Source organism: Lepus europaeus, chromosome 5, assembly GCF_033115175.1.
Source record: "Lepus europaeus isolate LE1 chromosome 5, mLepTim1.pri, whole genome shotgun sequence".
Taxonomy (NCBI): domain Eukaryota; kingdom Metazoa; phylum Chordata; class Mammalia; order Lagomorpha; family Leporidae; genus Lepus; species Lepus europaeus.
In genome coordinates this window covers 18,624,338-18,644,374 of record NC_084831.1, presented here as the reverse complement: position 1 = coordinate 18,644,374, position 20,037 = coordinate 18,624,338, and positions in this window count along the sequence as shown.

Here is a 20,037-nt window from a genome sequence, read left to right as displayed (position 1 = left end):
ACATCATTCTTAGCTCAGGATTAAAAGCTGATTATGACAATTTAATGTCTCAGGGTGGAGACGTGTGTAGCACAGGTGGTTCTTAATGAGAGCTGTACATGTCTGTGAGATGACCAGTTATTAGCCTACCAGCCACACTAAACCTTGACTTTGGCTTCTACAAGCTAAAACCTGAGAGGAAAGGTATTAACTTGCCTTCCTCTGTGCAGTGTCTGTCTCTTACTCCCCCCTTTTAACTTTAACATGATTTTTAAAATATTTTAGAACATGAGTAGGCATCTTTATATTGCTGCTAGGCCAAAGTACGTGCTCAGTTTGCTGTTCCCTGAATCGGGAAAGGCCACAGGAGTAATGAGTGCTTGTTGTTTGTAGATAGAATGGAGCTGTTAGAAATAGGAAGTGCCAGTGCAGCGAAACCTTTAGGAATAGCCAGCCCTGACTTGCCAGCTCATCTCAGAGCTGTTCTGTAGCTGAAGAAACAAACTGTGAGGCCAGCGCCGTGGCTCAACAGGCTAATCCTCCGCCTAGCAGCGCTGGCACACTGGGTTCTAGTCCCGGTCGGGGTGCTGGGTTCTGTCCCGGTTGCCCCTCTTTCAGGCCAGCTCTCTGCTATGGCCCGGGAGTGCAGTGGAGGATGGCCCAAGTCCTTGGGCCCTGCACCCCATGGGAGACCAGGAGAAGCACCTGGCTCCAAGCTTTGGATCAGCGCGGTGCACCGGCCGCAGTGTGCCAGTGGCCATTGGAGGGTGAACCAACGACAAAGGAAGACCTTTCTCTCTGTCTCTCTCACTCTGTCCATTCTGCCTGTCAAAAAACAAAACAAAACAAAACAAAACAAACAAAAAAAAAACAAAACAAAAAGAAACAAACTGTGGGGCTGGAGCTGTGGCTCACTAGGCTAATCCTCTGCCTGCGGCGCCAGCATACCAGGTTCTAGTCCCGGTTGGGGTGCCGGATTCTGTCCCGGTTGCTCCTCTTCCAGTCCAGCTCTCTGCTGTGGCCCGGGAGTGCAGTGGAGGATGGCCCAAGTCCTTGGGCCCTGCACCCACATGGGAGACCAGGAGGAAGCACCTGGCTCCTGGCTTCGGATTGGCGCAGCGCGCCGGCCGTAGCAGCCATTTGGGGGGTGAACCAACGGAAGGAAGACCTTTCTCTCTGTCTCACTAACTCTGCCTGTCAAAACAAAACAAAAACAAACAAACAAACAAAAAAAAAAAAACGGTGGAACAGCTGTACCAAATAATGCTGGTAGTTTGAGGTATGTACTGCAGGTGTATTAAAAACCAATGAAAAACCCTTGAGAACCATTGTCAGAAAGATCCGGTGAAACATTTATTGGATTTATTTCTGACTACTTGTCAGAAAGACTACATCTAATTTGCTAAAGTCAAAATGACAGGCTGTCACCATGAAGATGGGAGAGTCCTGGACCTTATTTCTGGTGAGCCGACAGTCCTGGTTGTCAGGCGCTGTCCCTGGAAGCTGCCTGTTCCAGGAAACCCTTCCCGAATGCAGAAACTTGCTTTTCAGTAATGCGTGGGAAAGGCTGGAAAAAGTACAAAACCCATGGGGTGCCCCCACCACCACCACAAAAGAGGCCAAAGACAGTATCATTTTTAGTGGAAAATGAATATGGCAATTGTCTGCCTTCTGTCAGCTGAACTGGCCGGCATGCCTGTGGCTCACAGTGAGGCATCATCGCTTGTTGCATCCTCTCAGAGCAACTTAAGTTCTGAAGTGTGTGCTCACGTCTAGTCCTGGGTGTTAACAGTCCAGTTAATGGTTGTGGTTTCTATGGCGCTACTGCTAGTCTATTGTTAACTTTCGAAGAGTTCAGATAATGAAAATAACAAGTACGATAGCATGCAGCCAGGTCTGGTGCTGTGACGTAGCAGGTAAAGCCACTGCCTGCAGTGCTGGCATCCCATATGGGTGCCAGTTTGAATCCCGGATGCTCCACTTCCAATCCAGCTAGCTCTCTGTTATGGCCTGGGAAAGCAGTGGACGATGGCCCAAGTCTTTGGGCCCCTGCACCTGCGTAGGAGACCCAGAAGAAGCTCCTGGCTCCTGGCTTCGGATGGGTTCAGCTCCAGCCGTAGGGATCATTTGGGGAGTGAGCCAGTAGATGGAAGACTCTCTCTGCCTGCCTCCGCCTCTGTAACTGCCTTTCAAATAAATAAATCTTAAAAAAAAAAAAAATAGCATGCAGCCTTGACCCTGAAGCTACTGAAAAAGAAAGCTATGCGGCTGTGCTATTTTAATGACAGGTGGAAGGACACATACAGCTGGCTCAGGGAGCGAACTGCAGAATATGCAGAGGAGAATCTGGGCTTGACCACAGTGGAGAGGGGGATGTGAAGACATACTTGGAGGCTGAATCTCACAAGTCCAGAAGGACTTTTGAATCAATTCAGTATTTTCTGTCTCCCCAAAAGACACCGATGCTCAGTCAAAAATCGCGGCATCCCATATGGACGCCATTTTGAGTCTGGCTGCTGCACTTCCAATCCAACTCCCTGCTAAGGTGCCTGGGAAAGCATTGGAAGATGGCCCAAGTACATGAACCCCTGCCCCCTTGTGGGAGACCTGGAAGAAGCTCCTGGCTTCAGATCGGCCCAGCTCTGGCCTTTGCGGCCATCTGGGGAGTGAACCAGCAGATGGAAGATTCTCTCTGTCTCTGTGACTCTGCCTTTCAAATAAATAAATAAATCTTGAAAAAAAGAATCTCCGCTGCTGAGTTAGCACACAAACGAACATGCATTATCCTGTAGTTCCCTTGATTGTTCGAAACAGTGAAGTTTCATTTCCTAATTCAGAAGCTGCAACCAAACGGTGTTGTGGGCAGGCAGAGGGGGAAACTGATCGCAGACGGGCTGGCTTACAGGGTACATCTGGTCTGCCGGTTCTTACCAAGCATTGTGCTCTCAGCTGTTCGTCAGGTGACGCGTTGAGTCATGGCAAAGAGTTTTCCCATTAGCTCTGAGGCACTTTGATGTGAAAAACACAATTTCAAGTCATCTTGATTTCTATGAAGATTTTGGTGAAACCTCAGAAAACATAAAAGGTTGTTGACATCTTGTCTAAATGCAAACTCAACTTGGCTTATCGGCATATTTGGTGAAGAGTGCAGATGTAAGTGTCGGCAAATCCCATTCGGTCTGTAGCCTTCTTCGTAATGAAAACGGAAAGATCTTGCCTGTCGAGTGCTGCACGCCCTGTACACAAGACTGCCGGGAAGGGTGTGAGCTGCTTCCCTGTGATACTGAGGCTTTCGTAATGAGAGTTTTTGGTTACTTTTCAGTTTCCTCAAAGCATGTGGCATCACTTAATGAGATTTTGGACTGGGTAGAAGTGGTAGACAGGTGCCTACACATGGCTCTCATTGAAGGGTGGTAAAATGTTGGCCTGGCATCAACTGGCATTTTTATACTGTAGGAAAGAAATGTTATTAGTTTGCAAATCCTTTCAGGAGGAAAATGAAGCAGTGAATCCCAGTACAACGGAATTGTGTGTGCTTTTTGTCCAGAACGGCTTGGTGATCTGAGAGGACGCCAGACGGAGAGAAGGATGCACTAGGTGCACCTGAGCTGTCTGATGGCATTGCAGGTTGCGACAGACACTCCCACGGTGAAGGAGTGACTCAGTGCTTGGGAATAAGACTGCTTTAGAACTCAAAAAACTCCCAGGAAAGGGTAACCAAGCGAAACAGGGATTCTGTAACTTCCACACCAGGATTATAGCTTTTTTGGAATCCAGTTTCTATTTTACAAGTTGAGATTATCTGTTTTTTTTTTTTTTTTTTTTGACAGGCAGAGTGGATAGTGAGAGAGAGAGAGAGAGAGAAGAGAGAGAGAAAGGTCTTCCTTTTGCCGTTGGTTCACCCTCCAATGGCCGCCGCGGCTGGTGCACTGCGCTGATCCGAAGCCAGGAGCCAGGTACTTGTGGTCTCCCATGGGGTGCAGGGCCCAAGCACTTGGGCCATCCTCCACTGCACTCCCGGGCCATAGCAGAGAGCTGGCCTGGAAGAGGGGCAACCGGGACAGAATCCGGTGCCCCAAGTGGGACTAGAACCCGGTGTGCCAGCGCCGCAAGGTGGAGGATTAGCCTGTTAAGCCACGGCGCCGGCAGAGATCATCTGTTTTAAAATGACTTTTCTTGAGAAAGAGAGGGGGTTTTTTTGTTTTGTTTTGTTTTTTAAGATTTATTTATTTGAAAGGCAGAGCTACGGAGATGCAGAGGCAGAAAGAGAGGTCTTCCATCTGCTGGTTCACTCCCCAAATGGTCCTCATGGCTAGAACTGAGCTGAGCCGATGCCAGGAGCTTCTTTAGGGTGTCCCAAGAGGGTGTAGGGGCCCAAGGACTCGGGCCTTCTTCCACTGCTTTCCCAGCCCATAGCAGAGAGCTGGACTGAAAGGACAGCAGCTAGGACTGGAACCGGCACCCATATGGGATGCTGGCACTGCAGGCGGTGGCTTTACCCGCTAAGCTACAGCACCGGCCCCGAGAAACAGAGGTTTAACCAGGATGACACCCAGTGTGCTTCAGGATGTTTAACAATGGTGGGTGATGTGTAGGCGTGGGTAGCCTCCGTGGTGAATTTACAGATGCAAAGCCCCTGAACAACAAGCAGCTGGTCTAGCAAAGCAAGCCAGTAGATAAAAGGTAGACATTTTTGGAGAATCATTATAAGTCTAAAAACCTGCTGCTGCTCGTCGACAAAGTTCTGAGTATTCCTTGCTCAGATGTTTTTGTGGAGAGGCTGTTCAGGCTGAGGCCACGGCCCTGGACGGATGCCAGGAGTCAGTGTAACATGGGTTTGACAGGAGCACAGCTGGAAGTAAAAGAAATTTCCCATCTGACTATTGGGCTTCACCCCTGCATAAGGCTGCAGGCAGTTCAGACAAGTACTACTGGGAAAGAAAACAGTGACTGTTTCCTACTGTGTTGTGAGACAGTCTAGTATCTGTTTAGTTAATGCTGTTGTATTTGTGTTCTTTTAAAAAGTCTTATTTTTGCATGGTAAGGATATGGAGGGGCCTTCATTGTGGTATACCTGCAATGCTGGTGGCATCCTGTATGGGTGCCAGTTTCTGTCTTGGCTGTTCCATTTCTGATCCAGCTCCCTCCTAATGGCATGGGAAAAGCAACGGAGGATGGCCCAAGTGCTTGGGCCCCTGCCACCCACATGGGAGACTTGGATGAAGCTCCTGGCTCTTGGCTTTAGCATAGCCCAGCACTGGCTTTTGCCACTGAGGGGTGAACCAGGATGGAGGATCTCTCTCTCTGTTTCTTCCTCTTTCTCTGTGACTCTGACTTTCAAAATAAATACTATGCTGGCCCCTCAACAGAATTTTTAAAAACAAAATAACTGCTGTTTTAGAGAACAAGGATACATAAAATTGTTAGGTATTTCTCATTGTTTTTTAAAGCAAAGTCAGGAGCTTCTTCTGGGTCTCCCATGCGGGTGCAGGGCCCAAGCACTTGGGCCATCTTCCACTGCTTTCCCAGGCCACAGCAGAGAGCTGGATCGGAAGAGGGGCAGCCATGAGATGGCGGCACTGCAGGCAGGGGCCTTACCGGCTACGCCACAGCACCACCGGCTGCTATGTTTCTCATTATTTGTTTAGTCCTAATGATTGCGGGCTGTTGCTTTTAACTACTCCTTTTGTTTAAATAATTGTATTTATATAAGTGAAAGGAAAATAATGGAGCTGGCATGGTGGTACAGTGGTTTCAGTCCTGGCTGTTCCACTTCCAATACAGCTCCCTGGTAATTCACCTGGGAAAGCAGCGGCCTCTGCACCTACTTGGGGGACCTACATGAAGCTCCTGGCTTCTGACTTTGGCCGGGACCAGTCCCAGCCATTGCAGCCATTTGGGGAGTGAACCAGTGGGTGGAAGATCTCTCTTTCTGTCTCCCTCTCTTGCCTTTCAAATAAATCAATCTTTAAAAAATAGATAAGATAATACAACACATACTTTCTTTTTTATTTTATTTTTTTGATAGGCAGAGTTAATATATACTTTCAAGTGAACACCTATATTTCATTTTTTTGTTGAAATAACATGTATATTATGTATTATGGTAATTATTTTTGGCTTTCCCCAGTTGGGATTCCCAGGTTGTCCATTTGTCCTTCTTACTCTGAAATTTTGATTTCTTTTATTTTCTTTCAAAGATTATTTATCTGAGAGGCAGAGTTACAGAGAGAGAGAGGTCTTCCATCTGTTGGTTCACTTTCCAAATGGCCACAAGGGCCGGAGCCAGGAGCTTCTTCCTGGTCTCCCATGCGAGTGCAGGGGCCCAAGCACTTGGGCCATCCTCCACTGCCCTCCCGGGCCACAGCAGAGAGCTGGATCAGAAGAGAGCAGCCAGGGCAGAAACTGGCACCCATCTGGGGTGCCAGCACCGAGAGCGGAAGCTTAGCCTACTGCCCCACAGTGCTGGCCCCCGTGGTTCCTCTTTTAAAAGTGGATTCTCTGAGTTCCCCCACTGCGCTCTACCAGTTACTTTTGGCTAAAGAGAACTATCAAATTATTAAGTTTTGGCAAAAAGGATAAAGAGGGCCTTGTACACAGAATTGGGTCTTAACAGACAGAATGGAGGAAGGACTTTCTGGAGAAACTGGCTGGATTAGGTGAAAATCCCGAATTGGGGAAGTATAGAGATGCCAAGAGAAAAAGAAAGGTCAGATCCACTCATAAAGGGCTTTGCGCATGTCCAGTTGGACGTGGTGAGCAGTGGGAACCTCCTTAAAGTCTGCTTGCTTGGGAGAGGGGTGACCCCAGCTGAGCTTAGGGTTACTCTGGCATCAGCTACTAGGGTACCCTAAGGCAGGATGTAAGTAGCAATAGAAAGACCCCATGAAGGGGCTTTGTGCACGGTGTTAAGGAAGCCATGGGGTCTTGACAGAATGGATATGGTGCTGGCGCTGAACATGCACAGATGCTGAAGTTAGTTTTGCACAAGTATTATTCTCTGAACACCAAGGCCTCGGTCTAGATCTTGGAGAATACGTAAGGGCTAAAAGATAAAGGATCTTTTGTGACGTAGCAAAGACAAAAAGCCTTAGATCCATATTGGCTTCTCACCTACATACAGCAAGCAGTCCCCCAGCCCTCTGCCCTGCTAACACAGCCCCACCCTGCCTTGGCCAGCCCCGCCCTGCGTGGCCTGCTGGACACAGCACTATCTGAGGAGTGCAGCCATCGGCCTGAGCTCCCCCCACTGCTCCCAGGCTCTCTCCCCCAGCTCAGCAGCTCAGCCCCGGAGTCCAGCCTCAGCCTCGGCCCAGACCCCTCCCCACTCACACTGTGATCTTGCAGGACCTTTAGAAGGAGCCCAGGCTCTCCCTCTGTCTCGGCAGCCAGGGTTTAGCTCAGACCCCCAAGCCCCTTCCCACCACTTTGTACTATAGAAACGGCTAGTCTGTAAGGGAGGGGGCTCTCACCCTGTTGTGTATTCCCCTGGGAGTACGCCCCTCCCAGGCTTTACTTTTTTTTTTTTTTAATTTTTTTGACAGGCAGAGTGGATAGTGAGAGACAGAGACAGAGAGAAAGGTCTTCCTTTTCCGTTGGTTCACCCTCCAATGGCTGCTGTGGCCGGTGCGCGGCACTGATCAGAAGCCAGGAGCCAGGCGCCTCCTCCTGGTCTCCCAGCGGGTGCAGGGCCCAAGCACATGGGCCATCCTCCACTGCCTTCCCAGGCCACAGCAGAGAGCTGGACTGGAAGAGGAGCGACTGGGACAGAATCTTGTGCCCTGACCAGGACTAGAACCTGGTGTGCCAGCGCTACAGGCGGAGGATTAGCCTAGTGAGCAGCGGCGCCGGCCTTTACTCTTTATTTTACTCTGAATAAACCTGGTCTGGCTGTGGCTTCATCCTCTGTCTCTTTCGTGACATTCTGTACAGAAATCTTTGAAGTAGATGAGACAATCAGAAAGGACTCAAGACCTTAAGCATTGCCTACATTTTAGGAAGTAAACAGAAGAGCAAAGAAACAAGTGGAGGGGCCGGCGCCGTGGCTCACTTGGTTAATCCTCCACCTGCTGGCGCTGGCATCCCATATGGGCGCCGGGTTCTAGTCCCAGTTGCTCCTCTTCCAGTCCAGCTCTCTGCTGTGGCCCGGGGAGGCAGTGGAGGATGGCCCAAGTGCTTGGGCCCCTGCACTCGCATGGGAGACCAGGAGGAAGCACCTGGCTCCTGGCTTTGGATAGGCGCAGCGATGGCCGTAGCGGCCATTTGGGGGGTAAACCAACAGAAGGAAGACCTTTCTCTCTGTCTCTCTCTCTCACTGTCTATAACTCTACCTGTCAAATAAAAAATAATTATATATATATACATATATATGTGTATATATATGTGTGTGTGTATATATATATACATATATATATATATACATAACAGAAACAAGTGTGATCATAGAACCAGGTGAGTTCAGTGCCACAGTAGCCAAGGAAGGGAGGGCGTGGGGCGGGGGAAGATGAGGGGCTGGTGTTGTGGCATAGCAGGTAAAGCCCCCAGCTGCTCCACTTCCGATCCAGCTCCCTGCTGATGCACCTGGGAAAGGCAGTGGAAGATGTCCCAGGTGCTTGGGTCCCTGCACTCACATGGGAGACCCGGATGAAGCTCCTGGCTCCTGGCTCCTGGCCATTGCAGCTATTTGGGGAGTGAACCAGCAGATGGAAAATTTCTCTAACTCTGACTTTCAAACAAAATAAATAAATCTTTAAAAAAAAAGAAAAGAATGAAAACTGAGAAAGGAACTTATGGTCTTTGGGAGGTCACTGAGGATACTGTTTAAAAGAGTGGTTGCATCAAAGGATGAATGAGAGATTTAAAGTTGTCTTATGGGCCTTTTCTCTCACCAGTATTTCTCTGATCCTAATCTTTCTATGTGCCTAAACTGGAGACCTGTGGAGCCATGGATGAGGAGTTGGAAAGTGGGTTCCTTCATTGTACCCACTCCCCCTTCCCCACCCCCACACCAACCCTGATTTTCCCCTATTGCTAGCATCTTTCATTTCCTGTGGTACATTCATTATAATTAATGAACTAATGTTGGTGACAGTAGCTGTGGTCCAGTCCATTCAGATTTCCTGTTTTTACTGATGTCCTTTTCCTGTTGAGGATCCTGTACAGAATACCGCATTCAGCCGTCGTCATGTTCCACAACACTGCTCCCTCTAGATGTCTTTGTATGTAGCAAATTTTCTGAGTCTCCAACAGTCTAGTCAGACTATGAGGCACTAGGACAGGGCTATGGCTCCTTCATGGATGTATCTTCATGGGCCGATTTGTGGAATACGTTGAGTGCTCAATGGACACATGTCTTGATTGGGGCACAGTTCGTAGTGTGGGAAATAGGAAAACCACACTCTCTCAAAGCGAAGTGTGATGGCAACAACTCTGAGAGAAAGGCAGTGAGACACAGAAAGCTTACACGTAAGGACAATAACCACAAAATTATTATCTGCTAATGACTGTGACCATCCTAGCTCCTGGATTCAGCCTGGCCTGGCACGGCCCTGGCTGTGCGAGCTCTCGGGAAGTGAACCAGTGACTGAAAGATCTCTATTGCCTCTGCATCTCTGCTTTTTGAATAAATAATAAATAATTCAAAGATAGAATTTCTCTTTTTAAAAAACTTTATTTTCACTTTATTTGAAAGCCAGACACAGAGAAAGAGATCTTCTTCATCTGCTGGCCCAAATGCCAGCAGCCTCCAAGGCTGGCCAGGCTGCAGCCGGGAGCCCAGAACTCACTGAGTCTGGGTCTCCGTGGGAGCGGCAGGGACCCACGTCCTCGAGACATCACCTGCTGCCTCGGGACGTGCATTGGCAGGAAGCCCCATCAGAATTGGGGGAGCCAAAATTCAAACCAGGCACCCTAATATGGAGTGCAAGCATCCCAAGGGTGTCTTAACAGTTCTGCCCAATGCCTGCCTGAAGACAAAGGAAGAGGAAGAGGCATCAGGGGTGTGAGAGGACACAGGAAGGGAGGCCTCACCAAGAACCGACCCTGGCTAGAGGCAGTGGCCTCTACACAACTAATTTTGTATTAGTAGAATAGTGTTAATTTAACAGTGTGCTCATTTTTATTTTTTCAAGTATCATGGAAACAAAAAGAACATTAGTCTGTCAGAATTTTTGAAGAAGATAATGTTTTTGCCAAGACAAGATTCTCCACAGTAACCCCTCCCCCACCCCCACACACAGAGTGTGCACCACCTTGAGTGATAAATTGTTTATGCTCTTCTTAGTCGATTTTGACCATTGGTCCACTGAAATTGCAGAAGAAAACCATCCATTTTCCACATCCCGTTTGGCAAGAGTGAGACAGAGCAGTAGAACAGAAAACCACAGTCCTGGGATGCAGGTGCGGTCAGCGCAGCGCTGTTGCGTCAGCCTGCTCGTGTGCAAACATCGCCACGCGCTGACCTGTTGGGAGCCCTGCAGTCGGGACAGTGCACGGTGCTCCCTTTGGCCGTGGCACGGGTCTGAAGCAGCAGCACCATGAGGATCACAGAGCTGTTAATTCTTTGCAGCACCAAGTGGTCTTCAGAACAGTGAGAGTCATGCTGTGCCAGCATCCCACATGGGCTCTGGTTCAAGTCCCTGCTGCTTCACTTCCCATCCAGCTCCCTGCTAATGCACCTGGGAAAGCAGTAGAGGATGGCCCTAATGCTTGGGCTCCTGCACCCACGTGGGAGACCTGGAAGAAGCTCCTGGCTTCTGGCTTTGGATCTGCCCAGCTCCTGCCGTTGTGGCCATTTGGGGAGTGAACCAGCAGATGGAAGACTCACTCTCTCTCTGTCTCTACCTCTCTCTGTAACTTCATCTTTCAAATAAATAAATACTTTTTAAAGAAAAGTAAGATTCTGCAAAACACACCAATGTAGTCATGACAAAGCACAGTGTTGCCTGTTGCAAAAGCAGAGGCCCGGCCGGTGCCGTGGCTTAACAGGCTGGCTAATCCTCCGCCTAGCGGCGCCGGCACACCAGGTTCTAGTCCCGGTTGGGGCGCCGGATTCTGTCCCAGTTGCCCCTCTTCCAGGCCAGCTCTCTGCTATGGCCCGGGAAGGCAGTAGAGGATGGCCCAAGTGCTTGGGCCCTGCACCCACATGGGAGACCAGGAGAAGCACCTGGCTCCTGATCAGCGAGATGCGCCAGCCACAGCGGCCATTGGAGGGTGAACCAACGGCAAAAAGGAAGACCTTTCTCTCTGTCTCTCTCTCTCTCTCACTATCCACTCTGCCTGTCAAAAAAAGAGAAAAAAAAATTAAAAAAAAGAAAAAAAAGCAGAGGCCCTACCGGGAAGGTCTCACCTATAATATGTGAACTTATTAAGTACAGTGCTACTTTCATGTGAGGATACACAGGGACACATTGTCTAAAGGAATTTGTTAATATAAAAGTGTATTTGCCTCTTCTTTTTAAATAAAAAAAGAGGTTTATGTATTTGAAAAGCAGAGTGACAGAGATGGGGAAAGACAGAGAGAGAGGGAGAGAGAGCTTCCATCTGCTGGTTCACTCCCCAGATGGCTGCAACAGCCAGGCTGAAGCCAAGGTCTCCCACGTGGGTGGCAGGGGCCCAGATACTCGAGCTGTCTTCTTCTGCTGCCTCGGGCACCTTAGCTGGAAGCTAGAGTAGAAGTGGAGCAGCCAGGACTTGAAACAGCAATCCAATATGGAATGGTGGCAGCTTAACCCACTGCACCATGACATCAGCTCCCTGGCACTTCTCAACACAAAGTAAATTAAATGTGGGAGTCACATTTAATTTAGTTTTGCTTTTCCTGTAACTAATGAAAGCAGAGATACTTATGAAATGCTTGTTGAATGAATAAACGAAGGGATAATCAATCATATTCAGACTTTTAGAAAGAAATCCCTACAGAATGAATACCACGCCTTAAAAGAAGCTGCCATTCGTAAGCCCTCCCAAGAGGAAGAAACCTTCGGAAATGGCGAATGGTGTGGAAGAGGCGGGCACCAGGAAGGTCCCCAAGAAAAAGAGGAAATTCTCTGCCGAGCGGTCCTGAGGAGGCCACCACCAGCAAGAGCAGTGCCAAGGAAAAAAAGCTCCATAGAGCATCCCAGGAAGAGTAACATGCTCCACAAAACATGGCATTTTTTTTGAAAAAGAATTATTTTATTATTTTTGAAAGAGGAATTACAGAGAAGTAGAGCCAGAGAGAGAGGTCTTCCATTCCACTTGTTATCTCCCCCAAATGACTGCAATGACTAGAGCTGCGCCAATCCGAAGCCAGGAGCCAGGAGCTGCTTCCGGGTCTCCCACACGGGTGCAGGGGCCCAAGGAATTGGGCCACTTTGTACTGCTTTCCCAAGCCACAGCAGAGAGCTGGATCGGAAGTGGTGCAGCCGGGACACGAACTGGTGCCCATATGGGATGCAGGCCCTGCAGGCTGCGGCTTTAACCCGCTGCGCCACAGTGCTGGCCCCAAACATGGCATTTTCAGTTAACATAAATAGCCAGTGGAGGGGCTGGTGCTGTGGCATAGTGGGTAAAGCCGCCGCCTGCAGCACTGGCATCCCATATGGGCACGGGTCTGACTCCTGGTTGTTCCACGTCTGATCCAGCTCTCTGCTGTGGCCTGGAAAAGCAGTAGAAGATGGCCCAAGTGCTTGGGCCTCTGCACCAGTGTGGAAGACCCAGAATAAACTCCTGGCTCCTGGCTTCAGATCGGTCCAGCTCTGGCTATTGCAGCCATTTGGGGAGTGAACCAGTGGATGAAAGACTTTCTCTCTCTCTCTCTCTCTCTCTCTCTCTCTCTCTTTCTCTCTGCCTCTGCCTCTAACTGCCTTTCAAATAAATAAATAAATCTTTAAAAAAATAGCAAACGGAAAAAAATATCTTCCTTGCATGCAACATAAATTCAGTGTTATCTCACTTTATCCACTCCAATATAGTAAGGTCACATAAAAAAAAGTGACTAGTCTCCTTTTAAATTTGTGGTCACCAATTTTCAGTGGATTCTTTTTTTTTTTTTAAAGATTTATTTATATATTTGAAAGGCAGAGTTAGAGAGAGAGAGAGAGTCTTCTATCCACTGGTCACCCCCCAAACGGCCACAACTGCTGGAGCTGGGCAGACCCAAAGCCAGGAGCTAAGAGCTTCTTCCGGGTCTCCCATATGGGTGCAGGGTCCAAGCATTTGGGCCATCCTCTACTGCTTTTCCAGGCCATAGCAGAGAGCTGAACTGGAAGTGGCACAGCAGGGACTTGAACCAGCACCCATACGGGATGCCGGCACTGCAGGCAGTGGCTTTACCCGCTATACCACAGTGCTGGCCCCTTTCAGTGGATTCTGAGTGATGACTCGCGGTCCTGCTGCAGTCCAGTCAGTTCTGCCCCCGCTGACTTGGGTTGCACCTTCTGCCTCCACAGACCCTCAGGATCTCAGCTGCTTATCTCACGGGGAAGACAGATTACTAGAGGTCTTCACAAGTGTTCATCCTCCTGCCTGTAGCCACACACTCTGCCTTCCTCCCTGGTACACATAGTGGTCACCTGCGCTCCCACGACAGTCCCCCACTTGGCCTCTCCGCCCACCTTTCTCTCTTCTACTCAAGAACACGGCCCACAGCTGTCCCTTCTCTCACTACATCAGTCTTAACCTTTCTCCCAGATTATTTCCATCAGTAGATAAAATGCTACAATATATCCCATCTTTAAAAAGAAAAGTTTGGGACTGTTGTGGTGCAGCAGGTTAAGCTAAGGCTTGCTTGGCATGCGGGACTCCATATCAGAGTGCTGCTTTGCATCCCAGCTGCTCCGCTTCTGGTCCGGCTCCCTGCTAATGTGCATGGGAAGGCAGCAGAAGATGACTCAACCTCTTGGGCCTCTGCCAACCACATGGGCAATCCAGGTGGAGTTCCTGGTTCCTGGTTCCTGGCTTCAGCCTGGCCCAGAACTGGCTATTGTGGGCATTTTGGGAGTGAACCAGTGGGTGGAGGATCTCTCTCTCTGTCTCTCCCTCCCTCTGTCACTCTCTCTTTCAAATTAAATATATTTGAAAAATATATATGCAGTTTTTAAAAAAATGACTACCATTTCAACCAACAGTCCAATTAATTATTTACTTCTCTTTGCAGCAAAACTCCTGTAAATTCATATACTCTAAAATGACTGTGAAAAGTGTAGAGAAACTGGAGGCCGGTGGTGTGTCCTAGCCAGCTGCTGCTTGCAATGCCTGCATCCCATATCAACACTGGTTTGAGCCCTGGCTGCTCTGCTTCCGAATCAGCTCTCTGCTCATTCACCTCGAAGGCAGTGGATGATGACCCAAGTGCTTGAGCCCCTGCCACCCATGTGGGAGACCCAAATGGAGTTTCGGGCTCCTGGCTTTTGCCTGCCAGGCCATGCAGTCATTTGGGGAGTTAACCAGTGGATGGAAGATCTCTTTCTGTCTTCCTCTCTGTCACTCTGCTTTTCAAGTAAATAAAATTAATCTTTATTTTTAAAAAAATCACTGGGTTGGCCGGCACCGCGGCTCACTAGGCTAATCCTCCGCCTGCGGTGCCGGCACTCCGGGTTCTAGTCCCGGTCAGGGTGCTGGATTCTGTCCCGGTTGCTCCTCTTCCAGTCCAGCTCTCTGCTGTGGCCCGGGAAGGCAATGGAGGATGGCCCAAGTCCTGGGGCCCTGAACCTGCATGTTGGACCAGGAGGAAGCACCTGGCTCCTGGCTTCGGATTAGCGCGGTGTGCCGGCCGCAGCGTGCTGGCCGCAGTGGCCACTGGGGGGTGAACCAATGGAAAAAGGAAGACCTTTCTCTCTGTCTCTCTCTCTCTCACTGTCCACTCTGCCTGTCAAAAAAAAAAATACCACTGGGTTGTGTACTTTATGGGCGTATTTTATCAGTCTATGGTGAGTAGGCATTTCTGTAGTGTAGATGTTTTAGGTGTCTGTTTATGCTCTGTCTGGAATGCTGGGCCACAGGAAGAACAAGTTCCTGTCCTTAAATAACTCATACTCTAGCAAGAAAAACACACAAAGGGAATTAAAACTTAATTATGGTTGTGATAAATGCTGCAAGTATGAGGCAAGGAAATTAGGGCACTCTTCAATGGGGGAAATGACGGGAAAACAAAGGTACATTGTGTGACAACCTCTTTGGAAAACAATATATGGAATCACACAGACTCTGGGGCCAGTGCGTGGCCGTCTGTGATGCTAGCATCCCATATGGGTGCAGATTCAAGTCCATGTTGTTCCACTTCCCATCCAGCTTCCTGCTAATGCACCTGGGGATGCGCTGGACGATGTCACAAGTACTAGGGCCCTGCCACCCATGTGGGAGATCTGGATGGAATTCTAGGCTCCTGGCTTTTGCCTGGCCCAGTCCCAGTTGTTGTGGCTATTTGGAGAGTGAACCAGTAGATGGAAGATCTCTCTCTCTCTCTCTCCTTCTCTCTGTATCTCTGCCTTTCAAATAAATAAATACATAAAATAAATTTTAAAAATAAAATCACATACCTTAGAGGTCCCACGATGGGGACTTTATCCTCTAGTAATAAAAGCACTTACAGCAGCATGTGACTCTGGCTCCTAGCAAAGCTGCCGGTGTTATAAAAGTACAAAGTCCCAAGGCAGGCTGCCCAAGTGGTCAGAATGAGAGGCCAGCCTAGCGCCTTGGGGAAGCAACTGAAGGTGATCTGTCCAAGCAGAGGGACTCACTGAAGATACAGCATGCATTCCAGAGAAATCAGATTTAGGTCCAATAATACAAGCACCTCCAACATATGAGCACTCACTATAATGTCCTAAAGAAAACATCCTAGGGGAAAAAAACCTATTTAGGGGCGTTGATGAAATGGTTGATGAGCAAGGGGGTAATGGCAGAGCTGTTTTTCCAAAGCACATGGATTTCATTGGCCAGACTGGGGTGTGTCATCTTCCACTGGTGGAAGGTGCTCGAAGATCTGTTCCATTGGTTATGAAACACAATGGCTTCCCTGCATTGCATCCTGATGAAGGGGCATCTGTTGCTGGGATGAGGATGAAATAGTTCTTTACAAAGGGCCAGACAAGTGCCCTGGAGGCAGTGCCTGTCATTCTTGAGTTGTTAACTCAAGTAGAGGCTGTGAGAGGACGTGGAGAGCAGGATCTAGAGTAGATGGCACTACATGGAACCTTGGAAAAGGAAGTCTTACGGCATCTGTCATTTACCTTTTCATACTATTTCTCCTTTCTCTACTGGGGGACAGCTGACATTCTTGTTGTTGTATTTGCTGTTCTTGAGGTCAAATTCCTCATGAAAGTTATTCAGTGTAACCCATCCACAGTTAATAATGGTTCCTCTGGGCCGGTGCTGCAGCATAGTAGGTTAAGCCTCTGCCTGCAGTGCCAGCATCCTATATGGGCACCAGTTTGAGTTTCAGCTACTTCACTTCCAACCCAGCTCCCTGCTAATGGCCTGGGAAAGCATTGGAAGATGACCCAAGTGCTTGGCCCCTGGGAGACCTGGAAGAAGCTCCTAAGCTTCTGGCTTTGGATCAGCCCAGCTCCAGCCATTGTGGCCATTTGGGAAGTGAACCAGCACATGGAAGACCTCTCTGTCACTCCCTCTCTCTCTGTAACTCATTCTCACAAATAAATAAATAAATCTTTTTAAAAAATCATTCCTCAACCCCCTCTTTGTAAGCTACGCAGCCTCGGGTATTTTGTTATAGCAACACAACCAACCAAGACAGTGCCCTAGCGAGCAAAGGTGTGCACTGAATGGTTGAACTCCTGTGCAGAGTCAGCAGTCCTTAAACAAGCAATACAAGTGGCCATCAGGCATGGCCACACTGTCTCATTCGCAGTCACAGAGGCACCGGTCAGTCCTTACATTCTACTGACCCCAATGGTAATGGCAGCTGTGTGGGGCTCATCAGGCATCATACTCGCAGGCACACATCTATGTTTGTATGCTGGTTGCTTTCCCTGGCTTGCACAGACACAGAAGCCAAATGACAGTGCTGGAGCATTCGTGATTCTGCGTGAGGGCTGCACTGGGTCAGAGGCATCAGCTTTCCTGGTGCTGTGACGCACAGCATCATTACTTGCGACATCTTCATGCAAGCAGCAGCTGTGCCAAGTGTGAAATGAAGGGAGCCTCCTGTATGCCACTGCAAGCCTGGTGTCTCCGTGCCACAGCTACCGACCCAGGAAGCCATCACCAAAAGGAGTGGTGGGAGTAACTGCGGAGTTCCATCGAGGCTCGGTAATTGCAGGCAGTGAACGAGTGAGCCCCCAGGAGGGCGACGGCGAGCAGGTGGCAGGAATTCCTGGAGACTCCCCAGAAGACAGGAATATCTACTGATCTGTGCGTTGACTGTCTTGAATGCTGCGCTCATGTGTGACTAATGATTCCCAAGCAGCGTTAACACCACAGACGTCTCAGCTCATCTCTGATGGAAGATCAACGAGTGCGTTCTCTGGACCGGAGTCCCTCAAGGGTCCCCTTTTCCTTTTTGCGGCTCTCATGCTTTCGGATGAGCCCCCCTGGTGCTGTCTCCGAGGGAAGGAGCCACGCCAGCCCGACCTGCAGACGGTGACTCTTGGGGAGTGCTGGCTCTTCACTGCAGCCAGCGGCTCTAGGTCGTGCCTGGTACACGGCTCCGTTGACCTTGGCCTGGTGGATTTCTGCAACTACTCCGACCTCTTTCGATGGTTTTAAAGCATAGTTTTTAGCAGAAAACCTGGAAACCAGATGCATGGAATGGGTCAAAGAGTAATTTCCGGGCCTTCTGTGCTGTGAAACATTGAACAGTTGGTAAACAGAAACACGACAGATCTACATGGTTTATCTTAGAGGGAGGGTATTGGTGATAAATGTTTCAAATCAATTTGTTTAGAATGAGCCCATTCTCACCGGATTCTATAAGTGTGTGTATTTGAAAGGTCCTGGAGAAAGGATGTGAAAGAGCACTCACAAGCATTAGCACCGGTTACCGGAAGCTTCTTGTAGAGGACTCCACACCTCCAGAGAACGGATTAGCATATTACCTTTCACTTTATACAGATTTTTTTTTTTTTGAAGCAAAATACAGTACAAATTTATTGACTCCAATCATATCAGTTAAGGTTTAAGCAAAGTAAATGGAAAACAGAATTGGGTACAAGTAAGCAATGGATTAACATCAGATTCACTTTATACATCTTTAGAATCCTTTCCTTGTTTAAAAAAATCAGCTTGATCATTAAAATTAACAAAAATATTTAATTTTGGTGGAGGAAAGGATGGCAGATTTTCTTAACCTACCCAACAGCACCTAATACAATGAATATTCTATAAATATCTGTGAAAGGAGGGATAGGAGGGATAGGAGGGAAGGAACAGGTTTAAGTGTGTCTGGCAGAGATAGAAAAGATGACCATTAATGGCAAGATGAAGTCCTGAAAAGCTCTTACTCAATAGTGGGAGACAGAGAAAACAGGAATACTTGATCAAGCCAGCAAAATAAAATGGGGGAAAAGAAGAGGAAAAAGCACAGGATGATAAATAGACCCAACGCAAGAGAGAAGGTCCACATGGAGGTGGTCAATAAATGTAAAAGAGTTGAAGTTACCCATGGAAGGGAAAAGCTTTTCACGCTGGGTGTGGGACCTCAGTTAGGTGTTAGCTGTTCAAACGCCTGGGACAAAGTGAACACATCACAACAGAGAGGACCCTGGTCACCTACAAATACCAGGAACATACTTGAGAATTGTACCTAGCAAGATTTATGCAAGCTTTGTGCAGAAGAAGCTACAAAGTTCTGGCTGACTTATTATTGTCTTCCTTCTGTGATAACAAACAACCACAGTCGTAATGGCTTAAAACAGACCAAACTTATTATCTTACAGTTCTTTTTTTAAAAGATATATTCATTTGAAAGAGTTACCAGAGAGGGAGAGGAAGAGGGGGAGAGGGAGAGATCTTTCATCTACTGGTTCACTCCCTAAATGGCAGCAACAGCTGTGAGTGGCCAAGCTGAAGCCAAGAGCTTGGAGCCTCATCCTGGTCTCCCAGGAGGGTGGCAGGGCTCCATCTCTGGGCTTTCCCAGGCACATCAGCAGGCATGCTGAATAGGAAGTGGAGCAGCTGGGACATGAGCTGGCGCCCAATGGGCTGCAGGCGGCAGCTTTACCTATGAAGCCACAATGCCAGCCCCTGTCTTACAGTTCTGTAGGCGAGAAGTCTCCCTGGGCTCAAGTCAAGCAGGGCCTCTTTCCTTTCTGGAGGCTCCCGGGAAGAATTCCAACGCTTGCTCATTCAGGTGTTGTTGAGTTTCAGTTCTGTGAGGTTGCAGGACGGAGGTCTTTGCTGGGAGCCGCCCTGAGCTCCTGAATCTCTCTCTACGTATCTGCACATAGGCCACCACACTGCAGAAGTGGCAACAGGGTGCGTAGCAGGATTCATGTACCGAGACAAGACACCGAGGCCTCGTAGCAGGAGGTAGCTTTTATTATGCCGGCGTAAGGCCCAGGTGGAGTTTCTTACCCAAAATCCTCAGCCCCAGCAAGGCAGGGTTTTCCTTTATATGTGGTTTTAGCGTCTTTGTGGGCCTTATATGATGACCTGTATGTATCTGATTGGATATTGTAGTGTAACATGGCAGCTACAATATTGATGCAATACTGCACAAGTGAATGTAGTTAACGAAAGCTACACTTTTTTTTACACAAATACTGAGCCATCTGCTGTTGGGCAAGGGTTAACATTGCTCTGCACTAGAGGCAGAACCTGAAATGATTACACAGAGGCAGAGAGGGGTTGCAGTTGGAGTATTCATAGGCAAGCAGATAACAACCACGGGTCATCCCAGGACTGATGCCTCCCTTTTCCTGATCTCGGAAAGCTTTCTACCACAGTTTTAATTTAAAAAAAAAATTAAGATTTATTTTATTTATTTGAAAGAGCTACACAGAGAGAGGTAGAGACAGAGAGAGGTCTTCCATCCACTGGTTCACTCCCCAGATGGCTGCAATGGCCGGAGCTGGGCCAATCCAAAGCCAGAAGCCAGAAGCTTCCTCCGGGTCTCCCATG